The 23,093-nt window shown below is 45.4% G+C and overlaps 1 protein-coding gene and 1 non-coding gene across 2 annotated transcripts in view; one reads left to right on the forward strand and one right to left on the reverse strand.

Annotated features, from left to right (window-relative positions):
* Window positions 1-23,093, forward strand: part of ALK (ALK receptor tyrosine kinase) — an 878,396-nt gene that overhangs the window by 11,316 nt on the left and 843,987 nt on the right. The window lies entirely within an intron of this gene.
* Window positions 20,566-20,627, reverse strand: LOC118760755 (U7 small nuclear RNA). Its single transcript, XR_004996968.2, has one exon. It is a non-coding gene; the product is annotated as a U7 small nuclear RNA (small nuclear RNA).

A 23,093-nucleotide genomic window follows, 5' to 3' on the forward strand; every position in this document is an offset into this window, starting at 1 on the left:
TAATCTTATGCCAGGTGTCTTTCTAGAACCACAATGTCCTTCTGCAGGGGTGTTTCAGATTGTGCCTTAATTGGTGTGTTTAATGCCTCCCCAGGAGCTTCTTGAAGACCCCTTACATGCTCCATAAATTAATCTCCCAATCACAAAGCAAGGGGCCCTGTTGGGTGTTTCCTTTTCACAGAGTCAGAACCAGCCTGAGAATCAGAATTTTCAGCACATTGAGCACCATAGCTGGAATCAAGTCCACCTGGAACTGAAACTCAAGTTACATGTTTTCTCAACTCAGTGTTCTCTCCACTGTGCAACCTTGAATTTTTAATCTTAAAATTCATTGTCCCCATGTCTGCTTGAAGAGAAGTTGTCTGTTAAGCCTCTCTTTTACTAATTCACCCCAAGGCTGCTGAGTTCCTGCTGTGTGCCAGGCTTCCCTATTGACAGGGGGCTGGGAGGAGGGACTAACCCAACAGGGTCACTTCTAACAGTGACGACCTTGGTGTGTGAGTGTGGGGTCACTTCAGTAAGGGTCTTTGGGGGCCCCCCTTCTGGGGTGCTGTACCTGATGGAGGAAGCCAGTAGCCATTCCCCAGCATCAAGAGGGAATTGTAATGTAAGGCCCCCCAACAGGGAACACCTTACCATCTGTCTTGAGAGAGTGAGTTTCCCCAATGACCACCGAAGACAGGCTTGATGCAAAAGCAAGAGGCTTTATTCGATCACCAGCGCGCTGGGGCCGGGGCCAGTTCCTCACGCAGGAGGTAGGCATCGACCTCGAGTCATGGTATAGCATCCTTTTTAAAGGCTAAACCAAGGCTAAAATCATAAAACCATAAAACCATAACCATGAACAGGGAGGGCGAACCCTAAACATAAACAGGGAAGGAACCCTAAACACAAACAGGGAGGGGATCTGTAAACATATACAGGGAGGGGGAACCATAAATATAAACAGGGAAGGAACCCTAAACATCACTGTCCTTCACTGTCCTTTTCCGCAAGCAAAATACAGAAAGCAAAAAAGCAAATTAAATCCTTCTGTCATTTCAGTCCTAAATGTTCCCTTTCAGTAAGAGAGGGTATACTTGGCTTGTTTGAGGAAGCATGCAGTGTCTGGTACTGCAGTACATCACTGTACTGCTTCCCTGGCTCTGTCTTTCAGCTGCTCTTTAGTCCCTAGCCTTGCCTGTCCCTCCTCTTTCTTGAGGACAGGAGTCCTCACTCTGTTCCCCTGGCAGGTGGACCCACCTTCTCCGTTATCCACTACTTCTCAGCCTAAGTACAGCTGCCCCTTGAAGACATTAACCAGGACACAGGTTCTCTGTTCCATGCCCTCTGGCACTTCAAGCCCTTTTCTGGCACCTTGTGGCAATTCCTCTGTGATGTTCAGCTTCCCTGTTAACTAGGAGCCCCATCCCCCAACCTCCCCGCAGCCCGCAAGTCTTTGTCCCTTGGATAAATGAATGAGCCAGGAAGGGCTTCTTTCTGCACAGCTTAGATTTTTCAAGTGAACTCTGGGCCATGCCTTGAGCTCTTGATTCTTTGCTGCAGCGAAAAAGGGAAGGTGAAGGGCAGTACTGACTGCAGACAGCTTTACAAGCTGTCACCTGAGCCAGGCCCTTCGGAGCTCTTCAGATTGAACACGCTGGTGACGTCCCACAGTTGCTCCTGTAATTTCTACTCAGCAATCAGGCCTGAGCGTGAGGGGTGGCATGGACAATGAAAACCACTTGGGCAGGAAAGAAGTCAAGTGGGCGGTGTTAATTGCAGAAGGACCAGCGGATTCACTCAGGGGCCTTCCTGGAGAGGACACAGGACCAGGTGTGCTTGTCGACCGCTCCGTGCACGGCGGGCAGGTTCTCCTGGTGCTAGACAAATGCCAGGCACTGGGCTCAGTGGGCCTCCAGAGCAGGCTTCAGCCAAACTGCACAGGATCGGCGAAGGAAAGGCAGCTTAGAAATAGGCACATCGCTTGCTCGGTGTCACTGGGGTGACATTGAAGGCTTGTTGCTCACTGGGTGGGGGCCGGGGAGGAGGGTGTCCTCCAGACGCTCAGTGAAGCTACAAGTCTGGGTTCACTTCTTGAGCTGAGAGGAACTTAGTGGAGGCACTGAGGCACGACTGGGAATTCAGACATGCAGCACAGGGGCCCCAGCTGCAGCAGGACATGCAGGACCCTCTGCTCGGAGTGAGACAGATGGCTGACATGACATTTCCCCATCTGGAGGCCACAGATAGTTCCCTGAGCTCAGCCTGCTCTCTGGATCCGGATCTCCGTGGCTAGTCCCCCCATGTAATTCCCCTGCTCTTTGGCTGGGCCTCCTCCCTCTGATGACCACAAAACCCAGTCTGCGTCACAAAAGCAAAACATCTCTTTCTAAAACTAAACGTCTCCTGCTCTTAGCCTGACACCTCTTGTTTCTTAGAGAGCTGTTTAATTTTTCCAAAGAAGGCAGTCGTTTGTCCTGGTTTGCCTGAGATTTTCCTGATTTTAACACTAAAAATGGTTCATCCTAAGCAGTTTCCCAGTCCCAGGCAAATCAAGATAGTTGGTCACTCTATACCAGGAGAGGGCTGAGAAAAGGTTTTTGTTTAATCATCCAGACACCCTTCATTTATCTGTCTCATGTACCAAGTATGTCTTTTAAAAAAAATTTTTTTAATGTTACAAATTGTCACCATCATTCCCAGAAACCTGGAAGGTAGGTGCAGTTTATTTTCTCAGGAACAATAATCTTGGTTTTATGTTCACACTTCCCCTGTTGGACACTAGATGGCAGGCCTTTCCCTGTGGATATCTTTCAATCACTGGTCAGAGGGAGCTGAAATATCCCTATCTAAGGGGCCGACTGGAAGCTGCAGACTTGTGTGAAATGGCAGGTGGTAATGTCAGATCAGGTTTAAAACCCTCCTCGCATTTAGAATCTGGAGTGGGAAGAAAGGCATGCTATTTGACGGCCAAGTGGGCTTTCTCCAAATGATCTGAGTAGCATATATGCTGAGTAGATTATGCAAAGGTTGGGATGATGTGGGGGAAGCTAGCTGGACTGAGAGGAGCCAAAGGCAGGGAACTTCTTATAGGTGGGTTTAGTTAGTGCTCTGGCTCCCTGGTGAGTGAGTGTTGCGGGGGCCAGAGGTGTTCCTTCACATATGTCTCACCAGGCAGAGCTGGCTTTGCAGAAGGACCCTCCTGGCCACCTGCAGAGAGCAGCCACTCCTCACTCCACTTTCTCCTGCTGTGAAAGGAGCCAATAGGACAGAGCAGGATGAAGCTCGGGAAGGAGAGAGGGTACCATCTTGGAGTGGCCCCAGCACCTTGTGGTATCTGTGGAGTCCCCTTGCAGGACTCTTCATGGAAAAGTTGGGTCTGAGAAACTTTCTGCTGTTTAAACTCAGTGCCTATCCCCTTTAAGCCCTAGGAACTATCAAGAATTTCAAATAGTTAGGCTTGTTATGCCTCTTTTCCAAGCCTTCTTGTCAACCCAGGGAAGGATGGAATTGGATGGCCGCCTGGTGTTGACCCAGGGGAGGGGATTGAAGGGCTTTTCAGTCTATGGGACTATTCAGAGAAACCCCAGGGCGTCCTTAGAAGGAGGGGCATTTCACTCTGCACATAGACTATCCAAAAATCGTATAAAGCAATGGTAAGTGACTGATTTTTTTAAAAAGATTTATTTATTTTTATTGGACAGTCAGATATACAGAGAGGAGGAGAGACAGAGAGGAAGATCTTCTGTCCACTGGTTCACTCCCCAAGTGGCCGCAACGGGAAGCCAGGAGCTTCTTCTAGGTCTTCATGTGGGTACAGGGTCCCAAGGCTTTGGGCTGTCTTTGACTGCTTTCCCAGGCCACAAGCAGGGAACTGGATGGGAAGTGGGGCAGCCGGTTTTAGAACCAGCGTGCATATGGGATCCCAGCACTTGCAAGGCAACGACTATAGCTGCTAGGCTACTGCGCCAGGCACATGGTCAGTGACTGATGTTTTTATGATGAATTCTGGAGAAAGATTGGATTGAAACAAACAGAAAATCAGCGATTGATTATAAAACCAAGTTTGAAGATCACAGGTCAGTATTTGAGATCCAGAGAGGGGAAGACAGGAAAAAGCCTTCCCTGCAGCTGGCTGTGTGGGAAGATTAAATCCAGAGGGGTGTGTCTGCCCCTGGGGTGTCCAGGTGAAGGCACAGCTGCTTGTCCTGCATCCTTGGGATTCAGAGGAACAAGTTCTAGGCGGTTGCCAAGGTGGGGAGTCTGGAGTGGAGTCGCAGCACAGCAGAGGAGGCTGTAGGGCAGGAAGCTCTGTGGAGGCTTCTGCTTGGCACCTGAGCCACTCTCCTCTTTCTCAAAGTAGAGATCTGATGCCTTTTAAAAGAGATTCTGTCTGGCCTTCCTGGGCATCTCTGGAACTCAGGAGGTTTCTAGTCCTGTGTCTGCTCTGAATGTGGGAGTCTGATGGGGCCTGAGCTGAGGACAGCCCTCAATTGTGGGGCTGCTGAGAATGTTCCAGACTAGAGGTAAGAGTGGCCCAGGAGGTACCCTGTGGAGAAGTGGGAGGAGCACTGATCAAGCGGTCACTTGGGTCCCTCAGCACTGCTCAGCTGCAGTTTTCACACTTGTGCTATTAAAGACAACAGCAGGGGCCCTGCCTACCACTCCAGGCTGCTTTGAGAAACAAAATGGTGACCAGGACAGGTGTTTTAAACAGAAAGTTGAGCATCCAAAGTAGCTCTGATGGTTCATTCTGTGTAATTTATTTGCCCTCCAGCATTTGCCAGGCCCTGTCTAGGTGTTGGGAGCAGTTTGAGGTATGGGCACATCTTTCTGTCCCTAAGAGAAGTAGAGTTTAGGTTTTGAAAAACAGATAGGAATAAAAGAATGTAGTAGTGCACTGTGTCAATAGCCAATGACAGACAGAGACCCTAGGCAGTCTCCATTTCAGTTGCTCTGTGTCCTAGCCCACACACTCATAAAACACCCTCCAAAGTGCAACTGTTGAGCATCCAAGCAGCCTCTCCCTGACTGTCTTTCACATCTGTCAACAGCACAAAAACTATAACCACATGCCCCAGTGTTGGATTCAAAAATATAGTCTCTCTAGATGAGTTTTTTAATGAAAGGAAAACAAACGGTCATCTGGTGGTGAAGCCCGGAAAGGATTTGCAAAGGATGAGAATTGATGCTGGGGGAAGAGGAGCAGGACAGCCTGAGGATCAAAGCGAAGCTTGGAACCCTGGGAAGTTGGGGGGCCAGCCAGGGGCCAGGAGCACAGTGGGAGAGGACAGCGGGGGTTACTTGGCATTAAACGCTTGGTTGCAGGGAGGGCACAGAACTCACAGTGAAATGTTCTCTGAGAAGATCATTCTCACCATGCATGCACACACGGCGTGGGAGACATGTAGGAAGACCTGGACTGAGGCTTGGCTGGGTCTCGTTATGGGGGCAAGCAGCGGCAGAGCAGCGGTGGCCCCTGACTTTTCATGGCCTTTAGTGACCTAGGGTAGTCGTTGTTACTCTGCGCATTCCCAGGCAGCCTGTCCTTATGTATGTGTCAAATGCTAGGGCTCTCACGCACATTCTGTGCTAGGTCAGGTTGCTTGTTCTCTTTAGTATCTCTGCCTAGATCGCTGCTTGGCAAGCTGTGGTGTGGTGATCAGAGGGTGCTAAAAAGAAAAAACAAAGGGAAAAAAAGAACACCTTTCCTGATGTTTAATTGATTTAGAATGGATTTGTCCTAAAAGTGTGTATGTTGATTGCTTTACAGGGGTCTTCAAAAAATGCATGGACATACACAGCAGGAAACCAATAGTCACAAGTTTCAAAAATATTTTGTGCCAAAATAAATTCACTTTTGTAAAAAGTACTTTCTTTTATTGATTTGAAAAACAGAAACAGAATGAATGAGAGAGATCTATGCGCTGGTTCATTCTCCAAACAACCCCAAACAGGAGGGATGGGTCCATACCATCGCCTGCTGCTTCCTAGGGTGCACATTAGCTGCAAGCAAAAATTAGAATAGAAGCAAGAGTCAAACCAACATCCTGTTATGGGATCTAGGGATCCCAGGCACTATCTTGAGTGCTTAGCCAAACATCTGTCCCTGAAAATGTATCTTCTAAGTGCATTTTCCCACACACTTTTTGAAGTGTGTGTGTCTGTAACCAGCCTCACACACAGTGAACATGATAACCATGCACAGCATCTCTGTTTCCAGCTGCATGTTGCAGGAAGATCATCCTGCTGCTTGGGGGTGCTGGGCAATGGACCCCTTTGAGCTCCCTGCCATTTGCTGCCATGACTCTCTTCCCTCTGACAGCCCTGTGGGATGGGGGAGTGGTCTTCAGGACACGCTTCAGCCCCGTGTTGGGCTGGCAGCAGAGAAAGGTCCACGCTGATGTAAAATGCACCATGTCTCTGTCGTCCTTGTCATTATCCCGGGGCTTCCTCCCCAGGAAGAATAATAATGATCATTACTTGTGATGGCCTAGCAAGTGCCAGGGAGCTGTCTGACAGCCCAATGTACTATTTTCCACTTTTCTGAGATGGATATTTTTTCCTTGCTTTATTTCCCCTCCAAAATATTTTTATTTATTTGAAAGCGAAAGTGACAAAGAAGGAGAGACAGAACAAAGTAGAGATCTTTCATGCATTAGTTAACCGCTCAGGTGGCCATAATGCATGCTGAGGGTTAGGCCAGGCCGAAGCCAGGAACCAGGAGCTCCGTCCTGGTCTCCCATGCGGGAGGCAGGGGCCTGAAGCACAGTGTCATGTGGCCCTCAGAACCTGCTCATGCTGGCACCCTGATCTCAAACCTCTGGCCTACAGACCTGTGAGGAAGTGAGCTCCTGTGGTGGAAGCCACCCAGCCCTGGACATTTTGTTGTCAAAGCCCGAGCCAAGTCAGTCGTAAGCACAGAAGGCGGGGTGTTCTTTTCATCAAGACAGGGCTGTCTGTCACCAGGGAAGTGCCAGATGGGTTCAGACTCCTCTCTGGAGCTTTGAACTTCAAACCTGCTCTTCCTCCTGGGTTCTCTTACGGCAGCCACTGCCATCTACTCGCTGTTCTTGATGGGAAACCGGGAATCTCATTAGCACTTGCTTTCTCACCCCTGCAACCTCAGCAAGTCTTCCGCCTCCGTGGCTACAAGTCATTCCTTCCCATCCAACTCTTGCTACTTGAGTTGAGGTCACCATTGTCCGCTCTTGAATGGGTCCCAGGCCTCTTATATGGTCGCTTCCGATGAGTTCTCCTCCCAGCTGTAAAAAGGACTGTTCTGAAAAGGAACCTGGACTATGTTATTCTGAAGTTCAAACCTTAACTTAGCCTTTCTGAGTCTGTGCTCTGGTCTGACTGAATTTCCTGTCCTGCCATTTTCCAGTTCACCTTTCTTTACAGAGTCTGCACCTGCTGGTTTGTTTCAAACATTTTTCTTTTTTTAAAACCTACATTTTAATCTTTTTGTGAGGAGAACAGTTAAAAAGGGATCTATCTTCTTCACAGTGTTTTAAAAATATGTGTTTTATTATTTGAAAGGCAGAGTGATAGGGAAAGAGAGAAAGAAAATCTTCCATCCAGTGGTTCACTCCTGAAATGGCCAAAATAGCCAGAGTTGGGCCAGGCTAAAGCCAGGAGCCAGAAACCCTACCTGGTCTCCTTCATGGGTGATAGGAGCTCAGGTCCATGGGCCCTCTTCTCAGGTATCTAAGCAGGAAGCTGGGTCTGAAGTGGAGCAGCCCCGACGTGAACCAGCATTCTGATACGGGATGTGAGCACTGTAAGTGTTGGCTAAACTCGCTGCACTGCTCACTGTTGTAACAGACTTTAGGTGTGCAACCATGGACCAGTGTTGCATGTCAGATCCTGAAAACTTGGTTGTCTTGCACAGCTTGAACTTTATTCTTCACCTCCGTCAGGGCCACCCCTTCATTGCTTCTGCTCACCCGGAGCTGGGAGACAGGCCTCTTTTTTTTTTTTTTTTTTTTTTGTTTTGTTTTGTTTTGTTTTTAAGATTTATTTTTTATTTTTATTACAAAGTCAGATATACTGAGAGGAGGAGAGATAGAGAGGAAGTGGAGCTACCGGGATTAGAACCAGCAGCCATATGGGATCAAGGCGAGGACCTTAGCCACTAGGCCACGCTGCCGAGCCCGGAGACAGGCCTCTTGGACCTGGGACCAGAACCCGGAGGGACGAGGGGCTGCTGGCTGGGATAAGACTATGTCTCCCAACCTTGCAACAACTACAAAGTGGATTTGGCTGCTGTCTGTGCAGGTGGCTGCTGCCCTGGGTGAAGAAGCACAGGGCAGATGGCACACAGAGAGGTGCCCTTCCCTCCTCCGGAGCCCTCTGTTAACAGAGCACAGTGGCAAAGTGAAGTCCCAGTCCCAGCATCCACAACACCACATGACACGGGTGAGTTTGAAGCAGAGAGGCAGAGAGGTAGTAGCTTACTGGCCCACATATGAACTTGCCTTGAGAAGAAAATGTGTTTAATACTCTCTGGAGCAGCAGATTTTTTTTTTTTTTTCTATTAGCAGATTTTCCCCATGTGGATAATTCCTCTGTGGCCTGGGAATAAAATTCTGTAGTTACAATTTAAAATTTGTCGAGGTTTGCCTGATACCGCAGATGAAGTCTGTCCTGGTGTGTTCTTCTGGGACTAAGGAGAGTGTGTGCTGTGCTGAGCCAGGTGAAGAATTCAGTGTCAGTTGGATTCTGATGGTTGGAGATGGTATTGACTTCTGGAACTTTGCTGAGGTGCTGTTCTGCTGAGAGGGGAAGACTGAGCGCTCCAATTGTAATGGTGAAAGTTTCTGTTTCTTTTTTCAGTTTTATACATTTTTCGCTGAACATTTTAGAGCTCTGTTTTTTGGTGTGTGTATGTTTAGGATGGCTATTTTTTTTCCTGAATTAATCCTTTATCCTTGTAATTTTCTTTGCTGTAAAGTTTACTTTATCTGCTGCTGGGGTAGCCAATCTCTCTCTCTCTTTCTCTCTTTTAATTCATGTTTTTTTTTTTTTTGTGGTATGCCTTTTTCCAGTTTTTTTTTAATTTTTAAAAAGATCTATTTTATCAGAAAGGCCAGTTTTACAGAATGAAGAGACAGAAAGAAAGATATGTCCACTGGTTCATTCTTCAAATGTCCACAATGGCTGGAGCTGAGTCAATCCAAAGCCAGGAGCCAGGAGCCTCCTCTGGGTCTCCCACGTGGGTGCAGTGTCCCAAGCTTTTGGGTCATCCTTGACTACTTTCCCAGGCTACAAGTAGGGAGCTGGATGGGAAGTGGGACTGCCAGGATAGGAACCAGCACCCATATAGAATCCTGGTGCTTGCAAAATGAGGCTACTGTGCTGGGCCCTTCAGAATTTTTTAAAAAGGTTTAATTTCAGAGCCAGTGCTGTAGTATAGCAAGCTAATCCTCTTTCTGTGGCCCTCACATTCCATAAGGGTGCCAGATTCTGTCCTGGCTGCCCACCTCTGATCCAGCTCCCTGTTTGTGGCCTGGGAAAGCAGTGGAGGATGGCCCAAAGCCTTGGGACCCTGTATATACGTGGGAGACACAGAAGAAGCTCCTGACTGGGGACTGGCTCAGAGGTGGCCTTTTGCGAGTAGTGAATCAGTCTTTTTTTCTCTTTGTAATGCTATCTTTTAAATAAAATTAAAATAAACCTTTTAAAAAATAAGATTTTGAGAGGAAATAAAAAGAAAAAGGGAGAGGAGGAAGGAAACAGGGAGAGAAAGAGGGAGCAGGAGAGAGGGAAAGAAAGAGTGTAGTGAGAGACAGAGAAAGCTATCTGCTGATTTCACTCCCCACATGCCGGTAGTGAGGAACTAAATCCGTATCTCCCCTGTGGGTAGCAGGGACCCAAGTCCTTGAGCCACCACCTGCTGCCTCCCGTGGTGTGCACTGGCAGGAAGCTGGATCAGGTGCAGGGCAGAAACTCCGACTCCAGCACCCGGTGCAGGATTTGGCAGCCCAGCAGCATCATAACCATGGCATCAACAGCTCAGCATAAGGCCTTTTCCTCTCTCTTCCTGCAAGTTATTTGAACATGTTTTAGAATTCCATTTTGTTTTATCTATACTGTTTTTTGCAAGTATATCTTTGTTAGTTTTTATAGTGGTTGCTCTGGGTATTACATTATTTATACAGAGTTTATCAGTATCTGTTGTCCACATCTCACTGGTTCAAGTGAAATATAGAAGCTTTACTCCTTAACCTTTGCATCTGTATTTTTTGCAGGGTCTTTGCTCATTGAAATGTGTTCATAATTGCTTATCAAAGTAATTTTATTTTATTTTAAATGTTTATTTATTTGAGGGAGAGAGTCCACGTGTGCTGGTTCATTCCCCTAAATACCCCTAGTGGCCAGGGTGGGGGTGGTTGAAGCCAGAAGCAATCAGGGTTTTCACGTAGGTGTGAAGGACTCTCAGCTATGCTGATCCCAGTGTCCATGGGAGTGTGGAATCAGGAACCAAAGTGGGGCACTTGCATGTGGGATGCGTTCATTCAACCTGATGTCTGAACTGCAAAACCTGGCCTGCAACTTTTACAATGACTGCTATAGAACCTGTGCCACTTGGGTCAACTTGGTATTGGCATCTGTCAATCATCTTTCCTCGGAGTCAAGCTGTTCCTGGTTTATCTTGAAGCGAAACTGGGACATTTTCAGTGTTAGAAGACTCTGAATGGCAGCCTGCCGCTGTCCCACAGCGATGGACTTTGTGCACGGAGCCGATAATAACACACATGGACTCTGACTGATGGTCAAAGCCGAAGTTTATTAGTGGCATCAGACTTTATACACTGAGGGCCATATGGGGATAAGGGAGGAAGTATTGAGCCTATCAACAAAACCCATTAACTGTTTCTGTGCTTTTGTTTGGAACTCCTTTTGTTTTGTATATTCTACCAAGTGTTCTCATTCACAGGTTGTCCTGCTCAACTGTTCTCATACAAATGATATCCAATCAGTTATACAAAAGGTATCCATTGGGTTATTATCATACAAATATTGTCCAATCAATTGTAATCCTGTGCTCGCTGACCTTCTAGGGTCACAATGTCCTCCTATAGCAGCCCTTTTTCTAGCTCCGCTTTGGTTGAAGACAGGGGGGCACTGCCTTGTTGCTGCCAGATGAAGACAGAAATTCACATTTTGCTTCTGGCCTCAGATGGGACCTGTGGAAGACAGGGACTCCTTGCTGCTTGCCCCATGTGGTTACACTGACCCCAAGGGCATGGACAGCAGTAAACGCCAACTCTCCACGAGGCCCACTCGCATCCTCTGATGCCCTGTTGCCGTAGAACTTAGTCCTGTGTGATCTATGGTCCCTGGTCTGTGGTTTGTGGGTCTTGAGGCCCTTGGGCTGTCAGACTCCTCTCCCTAAGCTTTTGGCAGCTTCTCAGGTTTGTTGTGATGTCTGGGGTTTTAAATGAATGGTATGGTATGGGCAGGAGAAACTGGAGGCCTGGTGTTGTTTTCCCTGGAGCAATATGTAGGTCTCTGGCCCTGGAATCTCCTGGAGTTAATAATGGCTTTAGTGCCCCAGGGGTGCCTGGTGGCTCAAAGGGAATTCAGCTGCTGAGCTGGCTCAGCTGCTAACTGCTTTGGGCCCTGACCAAGCAACTGTCTTAGTCTGGTTTCTCAGAGGCGCTGGCCTGGGATTTGGGACCAGTGGGAGTTGGAAACCTAGGCCCTCCGACTGGGAATAGCCTATCTCCCGTCTTCTGCCATTAACCATAACCTCATTCTTTGCTAATTGCCTCACTCCACCTTTTTACCTGCTTTTCCTTTCCTTTTATCCAATTGTTGTTGTTTTTCTTTTTCTTATTTTTCTGGCTTGACTTAGAGTAGGAACAAAGTGTTAGACCGGCCCTCAAGCTCCCAAGCTCCCAAGCTCCAAAGCATCCACTTAAGAATATTGTATTTATTTGAAATTCAGAGAAAGAGAGAAAGAGAGAGTGAGAGAGTGAGAGAGAGAGAGAGAGAGAGAGAGAGAAAGAGAGAGATCTTCCACAGGGAATCAGACGAGGAACGGAGGTTTCCCCAAGGACAGAGATGCCAACATTGTGGATAATGTGCCCCTGTAGGCAGTTCTGGAGACTAGAAGTCCAAGAAAAAGGGGACAGATGGAGTTGGTTTCTTCTGAGGTGACAAAAGGTGAGATCCCAAAGGAGATTCATCTGCCTGGTTGTCAGCAACGCCCGCATTACCACGTACCCCTAGCCGAACCGAGCAGAGGGACTAGGGTTACAAAAAAGACAACACGCAGTGGGCCATTCCTGTAAATAGAATGCCGAATGCCGTTTATTGAAACTCCAGGCTGCCTTTTATACTCTGCCTAGTTCCTCCCAGTGTTTATCCAGTCCTAAAGTGGCTGGCCCTAAAATCCCCTGGGGACATAACTTGACAAACGGGAAGCAGGAACTTGCGGTTAGGCTGGGGGGCTAAATGTGTCATGCCGAGATTGCATGCCCTGTTACAACACCTCTTGAGAAACAAGCTAAGCTGTGGAGTTAACCCTTGGGAGACCTGGCCCTGCACCTGGTGTCAGGTCTGTTAGATGTTCCCACAAGGAGAGGCTTCTGTGCCCACCCGGTGGTCCTGGGAAGTCCTGGGAACCCAGAAGTGGTGGAAGATGTGGTCAGGGTGGTTAGGACACCTGAGAGCCACAGGTATCCTCTTTTTTCCTTCTTTTTTTTTTTTTTTTTTTTTAAGATTTATTTGTTTTTATTGGAAAGGCAGATATAAAGAGACAGAATGAAAGATACACAGAGAGAGATCTTACATCTACTGATTCATTCCCTAATGGCCACAATGGCCAGAGCTGAGCCAATTTGAAGCCACGAGCCAGGAGCTTCTTCTAGATCTCCCATGTGGGTTCAGGGGTCCAAGGATTTGAACCATTCTCTGCTATTTTCACTGATTATAATCAGGGCACCTGATCAGTAGTGGAGCAGTTGGGACATGAACCAGTGCCCATCTGGGATGCCGGTATTTCAGGTGGAGGACTAGCGTGATAGGCCACCATGCCAGTACCCTTTCCCCCTCTTTTAAAAAGATTTATTTATTTTTTACTTGAAAGACAGAGTAACTGACACACACACAGACACACACATCTCCCATCACTGATTTGTCTCCTAAAAGCCTGCCTAGTCATCTGGTTCAGGCTGAAGTCAGGAGCCAGGAACTCCATCTTGGTCCCTTATGTGGGTGGGAGGGACCTTCAAGTTCTTGGGCCATCATTTACTATTTTCCCAGATGTGTTAGCAGGAAGCTGAATTAGAAGTAGAATAGCCAGGATTCAGGCCATTGTTCTATGTGGCAAGTTAACCCGCTGTGTCTAACATTGGCCCAATCATGGTGATTCTTGTCTGTAGCTTGGTTGACTGTAGTCAGCATCAGCCAACTCCACATTGGCTGGGAAGACCTGGGGAAACTATCAGGTTGAAGGATGGGTGGTTACAGGAGTCATGATGGAGTTAAGAATAGAGTGGGAGAGGGAGGGACCGTTCTCAGAAAAGACACAGGCTGTCATATTTGCTAAAGTAACGGATGCCTCCCATGTCCATCAGGTGAGCTCATTTATCCATCAGTGTGTGCTGAGTTTACCGGGAGCCCAGCATGGCTCAGAAGGAATCAGACATATGTACTGTTCTAGAACTTAGTGTTATGACTCTAAGAGGGACAGTTAGATTTTATCCCATTTTCCAAGTGGGAAGACAACAAGGTGACTTTGCCTGCCACTGTGTGGCAACTGGGGCTTGAGCCCCAGGTTTTCTTACTCCATACAACCTTACTGCGGAGTAGCTGAGTTCAGGCAAACAGCACCGAATGCCCCTCCTGCTGTGCATAATAACATCACAACAGTGCACAGCCCTGCGGGTCGAGTGTGGGAGAGGAGCCCCGAGAGGGGCAAGTGTGAGTGCATCCCCCCAACCCTGTGTGGACAGACTGTCTGGAAGACTCCTCAGTTCTCTGAATCAACCATTATCTTTCTCTTGTTCATTTGTCTCTAAGTATGAGCTGGGAATTTCTTAAGCTACTGTTTGGTACAGAAATGGATCGCAATCATCAAAATGAGAACAACTAATTCGCCAACTATATTTACTGAGAGTATAATTACACAATTACCTGTGTATTTATATACACACTCCAACACAAGCGCACTCAGCGTCAGCAGACTGCCTAACCTTAGCAAGCCCCAAATCCCATGTGTCTGGGCCTCTTCTTGTCCTTGGTATTGTCCGTTTTCATTGTTGACATTGCCTCTGCCCTGATCCTGTGCTCTCTGGGTGTCCCTCACTCTGTCTGTAACATGTTGGAGAGGGAACTAACCGGCTCTGAGAACCCTTCAGGTTTTAACATCCACTCATGTGTGTGTCTGCAGTGTGCCTGTTGGCTGGGTTTGCATGCCTGCAGAAGTGAACACTGAGATAAGAGTTTGAATGCGAGCACTTCATGTATGGTGGAGTGATTCTAGAAAGTTCTTGTGGAAGAGTGGGCAGATGCAACAGGAATGGGAAGAGGATGATCCGACATCAATGGTTAAACACATTGCCACTGTGAGCAGCTGCAGCCCAGTCTTGCTGGGGATTCTGGGGGATGGGGTGGACATACCTCAGAGTGATTCCATCCAGGCCAGAGGAAGTTGGGTGTTTTTCCACCACACACTCCCTGGTGTTGGGTGAAGGCTCCTTCAGAGGAACTGCCCTTGAGGTACTCTGACTTCCCTGGGGGCATCAGTCTTGGGCAGAAGCCACAAGTACTGGCAGTCTTTGGTAGTGTAGATGGAGTGAGTACAAGTGTTTGCAGTCTTCCTATGTACAGGGGAGGTTGCCAAGGGGCAGGACATTGACAAAGTCCACCATGCTTTTGGTTTTCTATGGATCTTTGGTTTTGAAAACAAGCAAACAAACAAACCAAAAAACCAAAAACAAGCAAAAAAAAAAAAAAAAAATCCCAAACCAGCAGCCCTTAATATGGTCTAGTTGAACCTGCTGAGCTTGAAATCTATGTCCACACCTAGGGAGAAGCAAAGAATTTACATGTTTTGCAACCATGGTTACAGGACCGCCCCAAACACTTCATGCATTGAGATAAGGTAGAGTCATTTGTATTTTGTCAAAAGGATCCATGCATTATGGAATGTAGGTTGTTAGCTGCCATGTAATAATTTGAGCTACAAACTTGGCTTTCTCTCTTGTTTTAGAATCCCAGGCAACACTCCTTTGTTTGGGGCCTTCTTACAAGGACAGCATCTCCTGCTGAGTGTTGGGTAGTTGCCTTTGGGTTACTTTCTGGGAGTGGGAACTAATGCCTCCTGTAGGAAAAGGGCTTGAGTCTGACTGAAGGTGTGAAAGGGTCAGCAGGTCAGCCAGAACAGCTCCTTCTCTGGCTCTGCTTTCCCAGGGAGGCATTTACTTAGCCTCATCTGAAGTTACTCATCATTTAAAGGCAAGGGATGGGGAGAGAGAGAGAAAATTTCCATCTGTGAGTTCACTCCCCAGATGCCTGCAACAAGCAGCGGCTCGACCAGACCAGAGGCAGCAGCTGGGATTTCACTCCAGGTCTCCTGTGAGCATATCAGGGAGCCAGGTACTTTAGCCATCACCTGCTTTCTTCTGGGGCTCACATCAACAGACAGCTGGAATCATGAGCAGAGCCAGGATTCTAACCCAAGCACTGTGGTATAAGATGGCTTAGCAGCTGTGCAAACGCCTGTGTCTTCTTGCCCCAGTCATTGTTTCAGTGAGCAGGACTGGGATTTATTAGGTGTTTTCAGGGCCAGGTTTAATCCAGAACTATTTTTTCCTCACTGCCCAGAGGAAATACTCCCGAGCTCTCCTCACAAAGCTATGTGAGTTAAGGAGTTCCCTCTCTAGCCAGTGGGAGCAGACACTACTCCCAGCTCTGTGTGAGCATTTTGTGTTTCCTGTAGTTCTTCACATTACCCAGGTGGAGCTAGCATGCCCTGATCTGTGCTCTGCTAGACACTCAAAGGCAATTCTTTTTTTTTTTTTTTAAAGATTTTATTATTATTGGAAAGCCGGATATATACAGAGAGAAGGAGAGACAGAGAGGAAGATCTTCCGTCCGATGATTCACTCCCCAAGTGAGCCGCAACGGGCCAGTACACGCCGATCCGATGCTGGGACCAGGAACCTCTTCCGGGTCTCCCATGCGGGTGCAGGGTCCCAAAGTCTTGGGCCGTCCTCGACTGCTTTCCCAGGCCACAAGCAGGGAGCTGGATGGGAAGTGGAGCTGCCGGGATTAGAACCGGCACCCATATGGGATCCCGGGGCTTTCAAGGCGAGGACTTTAGCCGCTAGGCCACGCCGCTGGGCCCTCAAAGGCAATTCTTATAGATTTCTATACAACTCCTTGCTTTCCAGGGCTGCACCCTGTAAGCACTGGGTGCTTTATTCTTCCTCTGATTCTCTGAGTTTTGTTTCCTCAACCTGACACTTGTAAGTTCCAGTTTGTATCCTTCCTGCCTTTTCCTAAATGATCTCTCCTTTCAGCTTCTTTGTGCTAGAGCATACCTGGCAGGGCTCCATTCTGGGATCTCTCATCTTTCTGTCTCATGTGTTAAGTCCTAATAACTTTGAAGGTTTTGGCTTCAGTCTAAACATACCCCTGAACTAGATACTTGTATGTTCAAGTGCTGTTGAAAACATCTCTGTGTGGTTGTCTAATCGGCATTTGTGCTTTCACCTGCCCCTAACGGTTCTTGAGCCTGAATATCTGCTTTACCTCCAATAAAGCAGTCCTCCGCATGCATTAGTTAATGATTTCAGTCTTTTTTTTTTTTTTTTTTTTTTTTTTGCTTTTCATTTTTTTTTTTTTTAATTGCAAACATCTCTAAATAGTTTTATTGTCTGCAGAATGGCAAAGGTCTAATGCACACTTCTTTTTTTTTTTTTAAATATTCATTTATTCATTAATTACATTGCATTACATGACACAATTTCATAGGTACTGGGATTCCCCCCCCTTCACCCCAAACCCTTCCCCCATCATGAATTCCTTCACCTTGATGCATAACCACAGCTCAAGTTCCGTTGAGATTCCCTAATTAAAAGTTTACACCATACAGAGTCCAGCATCCCACTTGTCCAGTTCAAGTTCAACCGCCTCTTAGGGAGGCCCTCTCAGGTTTGTAGGCAGAGCCAGCAGAGCGTCACCTCGATCAATTAGAAGCTCCAACATATCATCAGCAACAGTCCAGGTATGATGAGGCTGGTGCAGAGTCCACTGATTGACATAGTCCGTCTTAGGGTTTCCCCTTGTCCAGTTTTCCGCTGCAAGCATAAAGCTGAGGTGGTTGATTCATCTACTCCATTTTCCATCTTTTTTTGATTAATGCTTTGATTCCTCCATTTTGTTCAGGGGAATCCCCCTAAAAAAAACTTTGAGGCATTCCCAGTCCAGGCTCCTACATGTACTACTAGTAAGCACAGTGCCCGCCACCGTCCATCACTCCGGGCCTGGCCGTGTTTGGTTGCGATAAAAAAAAAAAAACAGTACAAAACACAAAATGCCAAGGTGAAATGGCCTGTGCTAGCAGGGAATGCAACACCCGACCAGCACTCCTCCCACTGGTTTAGGTGAGGGACAAGAGTGTGATGGGCAGAGCCGGGGAGAGATGCGATACTCATTGGTTCCAATAGAGGTCGGGGCTCAGAAGAGAACCAACCCAGGGGTTAAAACCATCAGCTGATTTCAGTCTTTTAGCCCCCAGATCAAAATTTCTGGGGTGTGAGTCCTCTTTGATTTTTTTCACCCTGTGTCTCACATTCCACATCCAATGCTAGGAGTATATTTTAGTTCTACTTATAAAATATCTTCAGAACTTTAATATGTATTTTTTAATTGCCTGCATTTTATTTTTTTGTTATTATTTTATTATTATATTTTTGACAATCTTTACATAGTTAATTAGGGTAAAAAGGTTCAAGGGCTATAGGGAAGTGGGTAATACTATTATTTCCATATTGTTTCCTTCATGTTTAAAGGGGGGTATTAAGGGAGAAAGCCCACCCAATTTCCCACCCTCTTCAAGTCCCGGATGTAGGGCATGCTTCGAGGTTCTTGCTCAAGTGGTTTTGATGGTTCACCAATTGTGAATCGCTGCCAATCTTGCCACTCCAAGTACGATGAGGTCTTTGAAGATCCACTGATTGACATAGTCCATCATAGAGTCTCTGTTTGCCCCATATTTCGCTGCCAACATATAGCTGAGATGGTTGATTGACCTGTTCTGTCTTCTGTCTTTTCTTGGTTAGGGTTCTGAGTCCAGCATTTCGATTGGGGAGATCTCCAAAGAAACTTTGAGGTGTTCTCAGACCAGATTCTTGTATGTACTAGCAAGTACAGGGCCCGGAAGGGCACGAGAACTTTAATATATTTTTATATCTCTACTCTGATCTATCCCTCCATCTGGACTGTTAGGTTTTTAAGGATTCATTTATTTATTTATTTGAAAGGGAGAGCAGTGTGGGACACACACACACACACACACACACACACACACACACACAGACTGATCTTCCATCTGCTGTTTCATACCTCCAGATGGCCACAGTTGCAAAGTCTGGGCCAGGCCCAAAGCAGAAGCCATGAACTCCATTCTGATGCCACATAAGTGGCATAAACCCAAGTATCTGAACCATCTTCCATTGCTTTCTCGGGCACATTCACAGGAAGCTGCATCAGAAGCAGAGAAACCGGGACTCAAACTGGCCTTCTGACCTGGGATGCTGGCCTAGCAGCAAGAGGCCACTTAACCCTCTGCTGTACAACACAGGCTCCTCTTTCATCTGGATTATTACAGCAGCAGTACTACAATGTCCTCTGTTGGCACCCTTGCTTCCATACAGTCCATTCTAGACAGCAGCCTAAGTTGTCCTTTAAAATCACAAATCAGGTGATGTCATTGCTCTAGTCAAGATTCTCTAGAGACCTCAGTCCCCTTCAGGGAAAAGCCAGTATCCTTACAATGACCCAGAAGGCTCAGCCCCACAAGTTTCAACTCACCATCCCAACCTCACCACCTATTGCTGCTCCTCCTCTTCTCGAAATCCAACTGAACTGGCTTCTTTACTCTCTCTTTAATGTATCAGTTGGAATCCAACTGTAAGACTTGGCAGTGCCTGTGCCCTCCGCAGAATATATTTTCCCCCGAGAAACCCACATGGCTCACTTCCCTTTCTCATTTACTTCCTTGTTCAGATGTCACCCTCGTGGTAAACCCATGCTGATTGCTCTACTTAAAATTACCCTTCACTTCTTCAGCTCTGGTGTTTGATACTCATATCTTCATTATCTGATTTATTCTTTTTTATATCACTCATCATCTTCTTTAAAACCTGCTGTGATTTGAATAACTGGCCCCCAAACTCATACAGAAGTTTAAACCCCAAGGTCACAAATTGATACAAGGAGAGTGGAATATAGTGGTATATAGAAGGCAGAACAGGTGGGAATCCTTAGGTCACTGAGCATGCCCATGGAAGGTAACTTTCCTGAAAGGCTTGTAGTAAAAAGCTGAGCTGGGTGCAGCCACTCTGCTTCCTGGCTCACTGTGAGAGCCTTCTTCTATACATGCTCTGCAACTGCTGTCTGCCACCGTCATTAATGGCCACGCTAGTGAGGCCATCAGATCTTAGACTGGAACCTCCAAGATGGTTTCATTTTCTATATTCTCTCAAGTATGAGCAACACAAGGATATGCATTTTGGAGTTTTGTTCATTGTTGTAGCCAAAGCTGTTGCTCATGGCAAGTAGGTTGTGCACTGCAAGACTTCCAGGCTGTCATTTTGAGAGATACCAACTGTTAGGTAACAGCTGAGTGACTTGCACTAGAATTGGTGCCAGCTGCAACCTTTGCTGTAGAGAGACATGCCAAGTCACACAGTAGGTGCTCGGAAAGTATTTACAGAGGAAAAAATGACTAAATGAATAGATTTATGATGGTTTCCTTTCTGGCCTAATATAAGCCTATTTTTGTAAATGTTCTATGTATACTAAAGAGGGAGATTATATACTGTCATATTAAGTGTAGAGTTCTAAATGTACCCAATAGCTGGTCATATAATGTATTAAGCAAACTATGACACACTTACAAGCAAGAAGGAAACCAGGACAACAGGCATTGACCATTACTGTCCTGGGTAAATTAGGACTGGGCCAAAGAGTCACAGAGTCATCAATTGATAGCTCAAGATTATTAATTGCATTTTCAAGTTTTTCATAGCTTTGCCTCTTTTCATCTACTTGATTTATTAGTTTTTTGAAAAGAGAATATTAAAATCTCCAGTGACAAATGTTAGCTGATCTGTTTCTCCCCATTTCGTTACTCTTACATTTCACTTTACTATTTGATACTCCTTTAGCCCTTTCAGTCTTAGTTATTTTCCATCATGATAAGAAGTTTTATTTCTTCAAGTATTTCCTCATCATATATATTTTTTCATTTCTTCTGGGCCTCTTATTTCCAAGATATTGGCACTTTTACTATCATTTTCCATATCTCTCAATGGGTTTTTGTGTATTTGTTTGTTTCCATGGGGATTTTCCAGCTGCAACATGAAAACTACTAGACAAAGTCTGAAAGAGCTATAACATTTCTTAGTGTTATTGAGAAACCCTTTATCTCTTTTCTGCTTGATTTTGCTCAGTCTAATTTCTAAACTCACCAGTTCTTTTTCTTTTCTAGCTGAATCAGTCCTTTTGTTTATCTCACCTATTGTAATTTTTATTTCAATAATAGTAAGAAGAAAGCATAGTACTTGGTTGGTCCTTTCTTATCATTTCCAGTTAGTATTTTGCATTACTTAGATCTTTACTTATTAATTGTACTTTTCACTTTCTTAATTGAAGAAAAACATTGACTCAGATGTTCCAATATTGATCTTTGAGTGAGGGATCTGTTACTTCAGTTGAAAGTTAACAACCACCTCTCAGGTGTCTAGTTAGTTTTGTCTCTGAGCTCATTCTCCACTGGGGATAATCAGGTATTGTGTTCAGTATTAAGTATTTGAAAGTGCTTGCTTATTTCCTTGCTTGTTTCATTGTCTGGTGTTATGAAGATATGGACTGTTTTGCATATATTCTTGTAAATCAATAGAGACTTGTGGCATTCATTCTAGGTGGCCAGTTTTTGTAATAATTCAGCATGAGATTGAAGAGAATGCATAAAAGGCTGACTCAGAAACCTTGTGGAAAAATGTAATTAAATGAGGCATTCATTTTCATTCCAAAAATTTTGAAATCTATGCATATTTTTTTCATAATACACATTTTAGTGAACTTTTAGAGACCATGTGTTTACTCTTAATTGTTTGGGAAGCAGTTTCTAAATAGCTGTCTATTAGGCCAAGATTATTAGTGTATTGTTCAAGTCTTCTATAACTTCACTTGACTTCAGTCTTTTCAATAATTGAGCAGGGTGCAATAAATGATTTTCCCACAAAATTAAATTTATTAATTTATACAACTTTTGCTTGATATAGTTTGATGATGGATTGTTAGTTCTATTTTTCTGAGAAGTAAAACTTTTATGAATAGATAATGACCTTTAAAAATCTCTACTAATGTTTTTCCTTTCAAATTGCATTTTGTCCGATTATAATATAAAGATACCATCAGTATCCCTTCCATTTCTTCCATCCTTGCACTTTGCCTTTAGTATCTCCTTTTGACAGAAATTTGAACTGTGAATCAGAAATGTGGTTTACAGAGTTCAGCACCAGGGTCGCTAAGCAAAGTACAGAAACCTCAGCCTAGTGGATAGAATAGTCAGAGAGCAAAGGAAACCCAGGTACTAGGTTATGAAGAATATAAAAACACAGTTTTACAGCAATTGAAATACATCAATATTAAATAAAAGCAAATTTCACATAACAATACACAATGGAAATAGCTCTGAGAAGAAATCATGCATGGGAAAACTTAGAGGGCAATTCATTGAATGTTTAAAACTTTGTCCAAACCACACAAATGGAGGCATGGCACAAACACAAGCCCTTCACTGAATTCACAGTAATCACAGATAGTAATATTAGGCTTTGCAAACATTCTCTAGACAAGTTCTTACCAGAAGTATTCATTCCCTTTTACAATGTCACTACAATGTCAGTGTTGGATTTGTAGAGGGGTCCAAGATTCTTGACTTGTGCTTAAATTTTGTTTCATATGTTGTTTTTGAAGGAAAATTATTAAACATTATATATAATTCTGACCTCATATATTTGGTTTGTTTAAAAATATCTGCATTCCTAATATGATGTGCTTGCTTGTTACTTTTGAATTTCAAATCTTCTGGGGTCCAACATGATAGCTCATTTGGCTAATCCTTCTCCTGTAAGAGCCTGCTTCCCATATGGGCACTGTTTCTTGTCCTGGCTGGTCCACTTCCCTTCCAGCTCCCTGCTTGTGACCTGGGAAAGCAGTAGAGGATGATCCAAAGCCTTGGGAGCCTGCACTCATGTGGGAGACCCGGAAGAAGCTCCTGGCTTTGATTGGCTCAGCTTTGGTCGTTGTGGACACTTGGGGAGTGAACCAATAGGTGGAATATTTTTCTCTTTCTCTCTCCTTCTCTCTGTAAATCTTTCATTCCAATAAAAAATAAAAATAAATGATTGATTGATTTGAAAGAAAGAGAGAGAGAGAGAGAATTTTCCAAACTCCCTGCTTGTGTGCCACGTGGGTTATAAGGACTTGAGCCATGATCTGCTTCCTTCTGAAGCACAGTATTAGGAGCTGGATCAGAATCAGAGCAGTTGGGACTCTAATTGGCACTTGATTATGGAATGTGGCATCCCATGTAGCAGCTTCATTTGCACCAGCTCCATAGGATCAGCTCGTCTGGTTTTGAATTCTAAACAGTACCAAGCAGCAAGTACCAAGTACCAAGGGGAGCCTTTGAACCTGCCTTCTTAACACAGTGTTTTGTTTTTGAGATTCAGCCACATGGAAGTTCATCCCTTTAGGCCTTTTTTACTTCTTGCCAAGGAGTGCTTGATTGAATGAGTAGACCACAATTTGTTTATGCATTCTCCTGTGGATGAACGTTTGGGCTCTTTCCAGGGCTG

The sequence above is a fragment of the Ochotona princeps genome, chromosome 8, assembly GCF_030435755.1.
Source record: "Ochotona princeps isolate mOchPri1 chromosome 8, mOchPri1.hap1, whole genome shotgun sequence".
Taxonomy (NCBI): Eukaryota; Metazoa; Chordata; class Mammalia; order Lagomorpha; family Ochotonidae; genus Ochotona; species Ochotona princeps.